The sequence below is a fragment of the Bombus affinis genome, chromosome 10 (genome assembly GCF_024516045.1).
Source record: "Bombus affinis isolate iyBomAffi1 chromosome 10, iyBomAffi1.2, whole genome shotgun sequence".
Taxonomy (NCBI): domain Eukaryota; kingdom Metazoa; phylum Arthropoda; class Insecta; order Hymenoptera; family Apidae; genus Bombus; species Bombus affinis.
In genome coordinates, this window is record NC_066353.1 from 4,278,530 (window position 1) to 4,291,178 (window position 12,649).

At 38.9% G+C, this 12,649-nt stretch overlaps 1 protein-coding gene and 1 long non-coding RNA gene across 25 annotated transcripts in view; one reads left to right on the forward strand and one right to left on the reverse strand.

The window, feature by feature from the left end:
• The window catches only part of LOC126921458 (disks large 1 tumor suppressor protein), a 538,419-nt gene that overhangs the window by 514,955 nt on the left and 10,815 nt on the right, over window positions 1–12,649 (forward strand). The window lies entirely within an intron of this gene.
• On the reverse strand, window positions 2,727–4,144 carry LOC126921495 (uncharacterized). The gene is made up of 2 exons (XR_007712359.1): window positions 4,067–4,144; window positions 2,727–3,712 (listed from the first exon to the last, which is right to left on the reverse strand). It is a non-coding gene; the product is annotated as an uncharacterized LOC126921495 (long non-coding RNA).

Sequence of the window (12,649 nt, forward strand, 5' to 3'; positions counted from 1 at the left end):
CAAGAAAATGGATTCATCTAGAATTTGGACTATCGAGATTCCATGAGTCGATGAACGCATGGGCGCGTGTTTCACGTGGTGTTGACCCCATAAACAGGCTCGGCGTGGCTGCCAACTAAAAATATCCATTCCGGACGAACCAGTTCGCTGAAGGAAAAGAACGGTGGCAACGTGACTGAGAGCGCGAAACCGGAGGTGGCACGAGCTGCTCCGACAGGAACAAGAAGCGGAGGAAGAGAGAAGAATCGAACTCTCGCGGGGGGATAGTAAATGTGGTGACTGTATTGGCAAATAGGGAAACTGCATAGCGGCGGTCGTTTAAGCAGAATTTAATGAGACGGTATAAATCGATGAATTAAAGAGAGCCACATGTGTTCGTAGTGATTAGTCGGCTAAAGACTACCAATGATTGCGTACAAGATTTACGATCGACCGGTTGCTGGGCTAAAAAGTTTGAACGAATAGCCGATGGAAAGCCATCTGCTATAATAGCCCTATTCTGTTGTTACCGATCGTCTGGAAAAACGTGCGTCAAAGAGTGAATAGTGTCGATGAACAATTACACAAAGTTAAATTAAATTACAATGGATAATACTTATGCGAAGTGTGATTAGTGATCGAAGAATAATCGAAGATCGATGGATATGACGAGGAACAAGCAACAGATCTTTCCGCTACGGCCCTTCGCCACTCTAGGGCGTAGAATTCTCAGGGGCAAGCTGTACAGAAGGTACGTTTAACGTACTAACGTTCTTTTCTTGGTTGTTCCATTCTATAAAGAACACAGTTTTTATTTGCGACAAATCAGAACGAAATGGTTTCCGCGAGTCTAGTCCCCGGAAGGGATGTTATCGCAACCATTTTCGTGCCATCGTAATTGCTCGCGAAACGACGTTTTCTTGCTAATCGCTGAGCAGTCGTTAACCCATCTTACACGTGTCACGCGTTGTTTTTACCGGACTGATCGACGTTCGTGGAAAGCTGCGCCAAGTTGAGAAATTACGCGCGATTTCAGGTTGAATTCTGGATCAGGCTTTTTGGATCGCCGATATTGGATCGTCGAGATTTTACGTCCTTGCCGAAGGTACCCTTTTTTCCTGGGATTGGAGACGTTTCTCTAATACCGGGGTTAAACGTCGCTTTCATGTTCGCATCAGTTATCTAGGATACCGTTTAAAACTCGTTATACAGTAGTTTCTGTGAAAGTTCGAAAAATATCGCTTTGGAGCTTGAAATTTCATTGGAGCATCGTAGATTTATGCGTAAGACTTGGATCAGACTCATTATATAATAATTGTCATTAAACCTAACTAGATACTCTTTGCTCAAATTTAAATTTTTCAACTTTTGAACCTCTAAATTTTGAGCGTTTAGATTCTTAGATTTTGAATTTGCGATCTTTTAAATTTAAACAAGAATTTTGAATTTGAAACGTTTGACTCTGATTTCGGATTGGCCTGGTATAGCAGCACAGTTTCACGAGATTAACCGCAATTCACGAACACGATAGAGTATAATGACGCACTTTCGAGATTCCTCGTCCAAAGGAAACCGGGTGAAATTGTCCTTGCTGTCGCGAAATAATTGCAGAAGATTCGAGTTACATGACGCGAGGGCCGGTAATGATCTCCGATCGATGTACTGTTGAGAAAATTCACCTCTAATAATCATTCTCCTTTCACGGGCAACCGTTTAACCTAGATACTCGAAGCAATACCACTTCGACGTGTGTCACGCCGTGAAATTCTCTCAGCGTTTCGAATCTAACTCCCTTACAAAAACGAGATCAAACGATTTAACAGCTGAATCGTCAACGAGACGCTTGTCTCTCAAACCGTTCGTTAACGTTATGTTCTGGTCTATTGACGGCTATTTAACGTTTATTGTTTCGTTGGACCCTTTGAATGACTATCGCGGATTAAGTTTCATTAGTTCAATTGAATCAGTCAGATTTGGCTTTATTCCTCTTACACGATACTTGAGCTATCTAGAAAAAGAATAAAGTATGGAACATCTTTGTCTGGTTTCTTTGAACTCAAATGAATATTCATAGACTACTGACTAAATTTCTAAATATAACTAAACTTGAGATTTCCTATATTACGGGGCATTTCGTGACGCATCAGAAAATTCCTGATCCTCTTCTTTTATCATGTTTAGAAGGATAATACGACAAAATTACGCATAAGCATTAAAAAGAGAGGAGATTTACTAATCGATACTTGCAAACAATGGAATGCCATATTATGACGTCATATCAAGATGATAATATCATATCATATCATATGAATAAAATAAAAAAGTGAAAGAGTGATAAATAATGACAAAGCAAAGTTTCTTAAAGAAATATCTCTGGTTAGAAAAACTTGAGCTAATATCTATATATCCTATTCAATATAAGAATCGGTTGACCCAGGTCAAGCGCAAATATTTGCCTTGGATCGCAGAAGAAAAGAAAAATGCGAGAAGCCGGTCCCCTAATCTCACTTAAGGTTACAGTCGTGATTTTATGGGATTCGAGACACCGTCCCACATCGACAAACCTAGTATTTACGACATCGGTGACCATGAAAAGAAGTCTTTTATTCCGAGGTCCTTCGACTGGAAAATGTCTACATTCACAAGCTTTTACTCGTTTAAACATTCCACTTTGGATCAAAACTATATCCTTCCAGCCATGAAAAGACAGTAAACTTGTAGTAATAGAAAAGGCATATACTACCATATTTCTAATAAATTTTTAATCAAAAATATAAATCACAATATCCGTAGATCTATTTGTTTTTTAAATAGAAATTTTAATATTATTTTTCCATTTATTATTTCTTTCTTTATTTATTTACAAACTAAGTGTTAATTAATGAAAGGTAATAAAATAACAGCAGTTAGTTAATTAAATAAAAGTAAACTTGTAATAGCTTAAGGTATTAGGAAGTTTTAAAAGATATTTCCTGTTCCGTTTAATTCGTAACGAAAGGATCTACAAAAGCGTATAATAGACGAGAATGAAATGTCTGTTATAAACATGCAGATCAGAAACCCGGGAAGAAACGTGAATCATCTTAATCGAGGAAACATTTCAAATGTTGCGTAAAGCCTCGGACGAAGGTAGACAAGAGAGGATTTTAGGTTGGATTTTAGGGGGCGTTACTTCTATCAACGATTCTACGCGGGTAAAAACAGATTCGAATTTATGTTCTTCGTTTCTTCTATCCCCATCTGTCTCGCCCTCGTTTAGTCCATCTTACGTTATACACTCTTCGTACGATAAATGTCACACGTTTTTTCTATTCGTGATCGATGAAACGAAACGTAGGGGTTTATATACTTTTCAACTCGATTTTGTTATGTCTACAATTTAAATTTCCAATCCGAATTCTTGCTCCGTGATAAATACAGTCGTTATATCACAATAGATATCGAATATCTTTGTTTGCGGTATTCCTTACATTTCGCATATATTTTAATACTTTTCCTATTGAACAACCATATAAGCGGAACAAGAAGTTGTAGTTATATTTTAATTCACCGACGTCTGTTGCGATCAATTTAATCGTAATCACGGTTTATTAGAGTGGCACTCTGTTTGTCGTGGCGAAATTCCACGTTTCATAGTTATATTTTCGCAATATATATGTGATTAATCCTTTCTTTTTTGCGCACCTTTTTCATTCGTTCCACATGTACGCTCGATCTTCCTTTTTTTCCGTTTCTAAAATTTTTAATTAAATCCATTGGTGATGTTTGGGAAATACTTTTTCATTTATTTAAATTGATAACATTTTTTTTGTTCGTTTTTACACACAAACGTGTAATATACAATGATATATAATTTTCGATATATAAAAATTTCTTCCAATGTCGTTGCAAATCACCTCTGTGCAATATAGTTTAAAGATCGACATACATTTTTCTAAATACAAAAGTCAACGAAAAAGAATTGTAAAAACCGAAATGGAAATTAGATCAACGTATATCGTTTTAATCTTGGTTCAAAGATTTTTAAAACAGGATTTTTAATCGATATAATTTAGACACAACCAGGAAGAAGTTTTTGTAGACATACCTTGGGGATAGTGATCGTCGAAGCATTTCGTTGCCGAACTTCAGGATACACTGCTCGTAATCCTATTAAAGTCTTGAAACTGGCACGGAACTCAAATTTTCAGGTCTATTTCCATCTTCTGGCTGGCAGACGTCTTCCGCAGTTTGTCGTGTACAACGTGATCAAATTATTTCCGTGGCTCGACAGCAAAAAATAAAATTTTCTCCTAGCTGTTTATCAATCACCACCAATTATACGAGATTACGAAACTTTACGCGTCTAAAAAAGAAAGTAGCTATATTTTTTGCAAAATTTTGACACAAAATCTAAACAGGTTTCTTCCGTCAAACTATGCGTTGGATAAAGTCGATACCATCTATTTCGTCGAGTTCCACTATACATTATCAGTATACTGAGGAAATTTGTGCAAATTGATATTCTTATAAAAACAATTAAACAAGTGAAACCTAAGCGATGATTTGTTTCATTATACATCATAATATGTACTATACTTTGGATACTTTATATATTTTTGTATATCGTGTACACGTTCTATGTATTTTTGCACCTCTAAATTTTCCATAGATACATGAAAATTTGCAAATAATCCACCAACAAAAATCGATTGTTACGGTCAAGAGCCAGTTGTAACTTGTACAACGATAAAAAAAAAAAAAAAATAAATACAAAGAAAAATAAATAAAAGCGAAATTAACATTTTCAAACATAAACTTATACCTTCAATCTACGACATAGTTGCATTCTCCTATTTCATTTTAGTCGAAATAAACGTCCGTATACACGTGTCCAAGAGGACAAGGTCAAGGGTCTTCTACAATTAACAAAGCACCTAGCACCGGAAATGGCCGACCTCGCGTGCGTCCAACCCCTATGTGTATTTTAACTCTTCTCTCGCGATATCATCACGTGTTCATTTCATATGTGTCGCTAAGTGCGTTTCAATGTCTGCGGAACGGAAGAGAAAAGAGCAAGAGAAAGAGAGAGAAGGGGATCCGGAAGAAATGATAGTTTGTCGAAGGAGGCTCAAGGACGCGGTAGTAGGCTGTCCGAGTAGAGCGTGCTTTTAACAAAAAGCGCGGTCGGCATGGCACTCCTTGCTCTTCACGGCCGTAACTCTAGTACCGCGCTGTTTCAACGTTTTTGGGTCAAGTCCAGCTTGATTAAAGTTCGTCGACTGACGACGCTGTCGTCGGGTCCACCTAGGCAATGCTTTTAATTAAACGAATACACAAATGACCGGTCGAACGTAATCCGAAGGGACGACGCTTGTAAAACGGAACCTTTTCATTTGCTTAATGAAATGACAAGTTTGTTTCGACGGTAATTCTCCATTTTCCCGAAGTACGGTGTACAATCTGCCGGCTCACATTCGTCGGTACTTTTAATTTCAACGAAAGCTAGGTAACCGGGTTCAAATGTCTCCGGATTCCCCGGATTTCCTAAGACAATTCCAAGGAGCGTCATTAACGCGTGGCTGATTGAAGATAATGTTCAACAATCTGTATTCTCTCGAAGTTTGTTGAGAATTTCTGTTGAGAACAGAATACTGTACGAGTTTTTAAAGTTACCGTAGAAATTTTTGTTATATTGGAATATATTATATCTTAAAGATCTTTGGAGTTCTTTTCTTTAATTTTTTGTATGTAGAGTAACATGGAAAAATTGTTTGTATTATATTATAGATGATCGTCGAGTAATTTGTTTAATATAATACTTGCAGATATTTTATTACTTTATCGGTGAAAGCTTGCACTATTAGCATTCTAAATGCTTACCCCTGTATTATCACTAGCGGAGACTTTCTTCGTTCATCAGCATATTGGTGGGGGATCGTGATTCCTTGACGAGATTTGAGATAGATCAGGAACGTGATCACTTGGAACGCCTCGTGAGCTTTTATCCCCCTGAAGCGTGTTCCAGTGTTTGCCTGATAATACGAGGTCTCCAGGCTGACATTTTGAACCCGATATTAAATGTCTTTTACTCGACATGTTTCGCTAACGCCTCGTCATTCGATGTGTTCTTCGTTGCCTTTTAGATGAAATTTAGAAAAATCAATTAGAAAATTATAAAACGTAATCGTTTCACAAGAAAACCTGTACATTTTGCAGTAAAGCTAAATTATTCGATATCTATAAAATCACAAACTCTGAATTTCAAATTAACAATTTACGGCATCAAATTTTTACAAAAAAAAAAAAAAAAAAAAAGAAAAAGAAAAAAAACAGAAAAAAACAAGGGTTTCACGTATTAAGTAGCGAAGTTTCCACATCTATTGCGGTAGCACTATTCTATAATGCAATTTCGAGCAGAAAACGTTCGGTTTTCAAAAATATTTCATGCATATCGTGCACAACGAGGAATTTTTGGAAAATCAGATGATGTATGTATATTTGAAACACACGGACGCGGATGTGCGACATATGGTGCGGTGTGTAAGTAGGTCAATGGAAGGAGCGATACGTTCGAGTGAAATTTCCATTCTCGCAAGGCTGGTCAGCGATTACATTCGCCGTTGCAATTAACTGCGATCCACGCCTGTACAAATCCCATACACGCTTGTCTTAGAGTTCGTCATTGAAGCGGGCGGATGTAGATGCATATGAGGTTGTTCCGTCAAGGTTGTTCCGACCTTTTTCTATGTTTATTAATCCAGAGTATACTCAATTTTCTGAAAAACACAATTTTATCCTGTTATGGATCACGAGTGGTTTCTGTAAAGACGAAGAAAAACACCTATGTGATATGTTAATCATATTCAGTGACAAGTATTGTTTGATTACTATACTGAATCAGCAGACGATCATTCATTCGATACGATACGATGACTAAACGAAAATTTGCAAAATATACAATTCGGTAATCAAGTCGAACAAAAGCAACTCATTCTCTCCTTTTTTTTTGTAAATTTTCCGTTTTCCCCGATCACCTTATCAGAACTGCGCAGACATTAATTTTCAACAACAAATTCCACAAATTAATTGACAATCGTAATCGTGTAAATGAAAATTTTGAGAATTATTTTATTCTCTACCACGATACGTTTTCATAATTTGAAAAAATATAACCAATTTTTTATAGTAACAAATATTATTTCATGAAAACACGCAACAGGCTGAGTAACACTATTATGATAATCAACCCTCCAATTACGGAATGCTCTATCTAATCTCCCTCATCTCACCCTCCCAAATCCAGCAGCCTAAAATAAACCACCCTAAAAACGAGACAAAACATCGGAAACTCTAGACGTATGGAAAAACGGAAAGTGCGAGGGGTGGCAGCCCTTCCGCGAAAACTTCCCTCCGTTTGGCCCCGTTTCCACGATAGGGGAAAAGTCGAGTAGGAGTTAAGGGGTGGATTATTGTAGAGAGATCGGGGGCTGACGGTGGCGAGAGTGGTGGAAGCATACGAGAGTCAGCTTATTTCTATCGATCTGATGATAGCCCGCGGAGGCCGGCTTGGTGGCGCGGCGCATGGCGACACGGCGGCCACCTATGCGGCCTTTAATCCGTCGCCCTCGACGTCGGGACGTGTTTGAGACGGAACCGTGTTTGTCGTAGGATCCTCTCGCGAGTTCTTCAAGACTCGAACTTGGTCGTCAAGTATCGCGTCGTTTTTACTGTGTCTTTCTGTTTACGGTCGAAGATAGTTTTAGTGGAGAGGTCTGAATCGGGGCACCCCTGGCCAGGATTTGTGTTACGTCACTGCCAAGGAAACAGGTGCGTCGCAGTTGCGAACACGCACAAGCGCAGCGTGCGTCGCGCGACGCGGTGTGCGCAGCTTTTTGAACACGGTGTGCGTTTTTCAATGGAGAATCGTCGATTGATCAGCTGCCGCTGAATCGGATGAGTGACCAGTGCTCGTTTACGAAAGTAATTCGAGGTGAACAGCTGGATCGTGTGCACCGATGATACGCCTCGTTTCTATGCTTTACGTGATCGTGCTGATCTTGCTTTTCTTACAAGTTTCCATACCATAAATCAGCCATTCTGCCAGCAAGTACGTGTAATTTAATGAAAGTGCTTTCGTGACGTTGCATCCACTCGAGTTGAGAATCGTCATTGCATTGGCACTTTCTCTTGACGTTCTCTCGACGTTCAATTCTTGTTCTCTCATCGATGTATCTTCAAGGAAAGCTCAGTGTCGTGTAAAATTAATAAGAATTATAAATTAAGTTTATTTCACGGAGAACTATCCTGAACATCATTGGAAGCTATTCATAAAGTTTGAGGTGAATTTTGCACCGTCGAGTCGAAAGTTGTGCGGCTCCCTTGACCCACAAATGTTCGCTGGTCCATGGCGTACAAATGATTAATATAAATTGCTATGCTGGCTGATTAACCCAATAATTAGTCAGACTGCTAAAAAATTATCGATTCGTGGAAAGGATAGAGAAATGAACTCAGAGAAAGCAACTCGTGCTCGTTTATTTTTCGATCGCTTTAAAAGCGTCTGTAAAATGAACGCGTAGATATTTTTTTATTTGATCAATATGTAGAATCCATGCGATAGAACCGACGGAGCTTTAAGAAACGAAATTGAATTTAATTCGATTTGCAATCGAAACCTCTTGACCCAGTGACATTTCTGTTTCCGGCGTTAATCGCGTCACTGCGGAACCGCGTCAAACAGGTGCGTGCGAAACGTGCATGTATCGCAGTTTCGGACGCATTGCGCAGGTAAGCCTGGATCAGCTGAAACTCGCGTGCGCCAGTGACGTCTCTATCCACGAATTAAACGGGTATACATTCCACAGAAATCTTTCGAGGCAGGTATCCTTGTGGAAAATTGTTTTTGTAGACTGAGATCGATTAATCGAGGACAGATCGAGCGTGGAACGAAGCAAAAATAGGTGATAGGTATTTTCATTCGAGGATCTATTAATAGTTGAAAGGTACTTTTGTATTGCGTGTCAAGGATATTTGAACAGATGAAATCGAAATTTGAGGAGAGATTGAAACTGTTTTTAATTTATATTTTAAGAATTGAAGGCATAGTCTCAGTTTAATATAAATAAGTTTATTATTCATATATTCTGAGCAGTCTATAAGGATAAACATTTGTATTCTCGGAAAGAATACAAATTACTTCTATGTTCTGTTGAGGTGGCCGTATTTTATAACATAGAAGCAACTCGTGTTTCCTAATATGTTGGTTATTATTCGGAATGTGTCGTCACTTTATGTGGGATCCTTGACAAAACCCAGAAATTTGATACGTCAGTGCTGCTTTTAAATTGAGACTTCAAAGGAATACATTTCTTCCTTTACAATCCTAACCTCTCAAATGAAGCCATTTTTCATTTCAAGTAATGACGCAACAAAGCCTCGGATTACAATTTTTAATAAAAGCCACTATGCACGTCTGTCGAAGTTTCAATTTCGTAGATTCTCGTCAAGCTGCATTCCACAGGGATTGCAACGACAATGTGGTCATTTTGGATCGAAGGACAAGCTTTCGGTGGGTACGAAGCGTTACTGTTTAAAGCCGACGTTCTCGAGGTTGTCCTCGTGTCGAGCTAACGAAATGAAGTCATTCATGAATTAGCAGGGCGATAGGCTGGCCGTTCTCGTGAACGGTCAATTAACCATGAAATCGTACTCTTGGTCAACGTTGTCATAAATATTTCATGATCAGTCGGGTCCTCGACCGTGACTGTAATCATCAGAGTTGCAGAGGCTTCTGATGAAATGTTGCACAAAGCTTGCATATATCTTTAAATCGTTTGAAAAGCATTTGAATGGTTATTCTTTTGACTATTATAGAAAAGTGAATCCAACCACTAAGAACACATTATTGCATATTTATCAGAATATCTTTTATGAAAACATGTAATCTCTTTATGTGTGCTTATTTAGCATATACCTATTCAAAATAGGTTTCTAAATGAAAGAGAATAAGACATGCCGGACATTCAACAGTTTCAGCAGTTTCAAACTCTTGTTATGCGATACTGTATGGTACACCACGCAACGTATTGACATTTCGTGCTTTGCTATGGTGCCGGCTAAATATAGTTGCTCTGTGGAATAATCGTTACCGAGTTGCACTGCGGCCGTTTCTCTCTCTCTTTCTCTCTCTCTCTCTCTCTCTCTCTCTCTCTCTCTCTCATTTTTTTTCTTTTGCTAGGTAGCAAAAGAAAATTGGTCCCCCCTTTAATGTCAGTCATTTCCCGCCAACACAAGAATACGTTGAAGCTTCCCCAACATTGTTCATCGTTCCATAAAACTTCTTAATAATTAATAAAATTATTTGAACAAGCACCAGTCGATCAGTCTAATAAACCTAATAAAGTACAATACAAAAATCGACTTTAGATGATCGTCGAATGAACACTGAGCTTCCAAAACTCATATTAAATTCGGCACCGCTAGTGCACTGTATCGCCTCTCAGTTTATCCGATGTGTGCATTGCGACGTGACCTTAATGGAGCCCTGGAAACGCAGCTGCACCGGCCGACCACTAATTTGAGGTCTTTGTTAACGCAAGCGAGAAGCTGGTGCGTTGAGTGGCTCCACTGAAACGGAATGAAAATCGACCTTTCAGAGATGAAATCCTTCCTCTGGGCAAACGTAAAGACAAAGAGAGGAATAGGGCAGTGAAACTCGTAGAAAGGAAAGACTAGATTTTTTATGCAAAGTTCAATTGGCTCTGAGATATGGTGGAGCTACTCTCGTAAAGCAATAAGCCATGGCTGAATAGACTCGAAAATGTTGAGATCTTAATTAGGATACTGAGCATTTTCCCTCGGCAACAGAGTGTAGAACTACTCGCGTCTCTCTCGAGTTTCGCGAAAATTCGTGGTTCGTTGAGATTTTTGCGGGTGCAGCTTTAATTAAGGCTATCCAGTTGCCAGCATGTGATTTGAGGTTTCGCGACTCATGCAGCCAGCGATTACACTCCGCTCGTGCCTCCCGGCATTTTTAGTTCTATGACATTTAACCGTAGAATATTTACAAAGTGTTCGTTGATGAGCTTTATACCAGGAAACTTCAAGCACCGAGCTGCAGTTGTGAAAACCTTATGGCTTCGTGCTTTGTTGACTTCGCTGCAACGTTAATGCCTTTACGCGGCTTCCAAGTCGTGAATCGTGAATTTCTCCTTCGTAAAGAATCTGAGCAAATATTATTTTGGAACAACAGCAATCGAAGCAATCGAATTAACAATAAGTGCTATTTTATATTGCTGTAGTACTGTAATGTTGTAGTGCTGTTGGGCATACAGTGATACGAGTGAATATCGATGGTCTCGAAACTGTGTTAGACGATGTGTCCCGAACACTCAACCCCAATCCTGCCGATAGTATCTGGTTGTAGAACTTGATTACGGACAACTCCCGAATCAGCTAATCGATATTCTGAATTCTCTGGTTGTGACAGTGGAATTCGGATGACTTACTCTTCGTCGAACTCAATTTTGGAAATTTTTTTTCAATCACGAACTCGATTTCGACGATGTCACAATTAATTTATGGCAATTGAGCAAATAGTAATCCTACATAAAATCCTAAATATCTTGAAATTTCAGAAATAGCAACTCTAACAAAATCGCGTTCCAAAATAAAATTGAACTGCGACAATTTTTAATTAATTAAACTTAATAACGCTCTGTATATTCGAGACGAACAATGAACTATACTTGTAACAATCAAGCAACACATTTTCAAATGACTATTGCCTCGAATACCAGCTCGCGCGATATGTAAGCTATTCCATACTCAATCTCACGAATGCTAAGATACTATCATATATATCATGCCATGCCTATCGCATGATACCAGTCACGAAGCAACAAATCTCTCTCGAACAACTACAATGGACCCTCGGCATGATGAAGAGCGAAATAGGAGGAAGCTGAAAGACATCGTATGTAAGATCCATTTTCATGAAACTCGAGTCTGTAGGATGCATAGAAATCTTTGAGACGACGACACATGTTCTTGACTACTTGTCATTTTCGCAAATCTTTGGCTTGTTCGTAGCGACAGATACTCGAGTTCCGCTGCACGGGCGATCTGAAACGGTCGAATTTCAATAGGAACCTTAATTAACGCGATAATTTCGCTCGTCTACGAATTCTGTCACGTGAATGCGTATTATGCACGTCGTGGAATATTTCCGGAAATCTGCCCCCCTCTGCTACGAAGAAAGAGGGGGTTGTAAAGCAATCTCTAGACAACGTGATACTCGTGTTCGCGGGGTGATTGACGTACGCTCTAAAGTCGCCCTTTGAAACAGTCATATTTAGTGGTATACATTTGTGGGATACAATTGTGGGAATGTGATTAGAAATATGGTGAGTGGTTGATTGTGAGGTTTAAATTACGAGATAACTCGATCTTAAAACAGTCAAGTGTATTTAAAATAATTAATGAATACAAAGAATGTTCACTAAGACGCTTGGTACAAACTGATTCGCTAAAGACTGTATATAGATCGCTAATAAGATCGCTCGAAACTGAGACTGATAAAACTGCTCGTCTTGCGATCGCGTTCGTTTATTTATACTGGTCGGGGGAATACCGGAAAATTTAAATTCGTCTTTGTTTGACGGTTGCACGTAGTGGCGACATTGTTTTG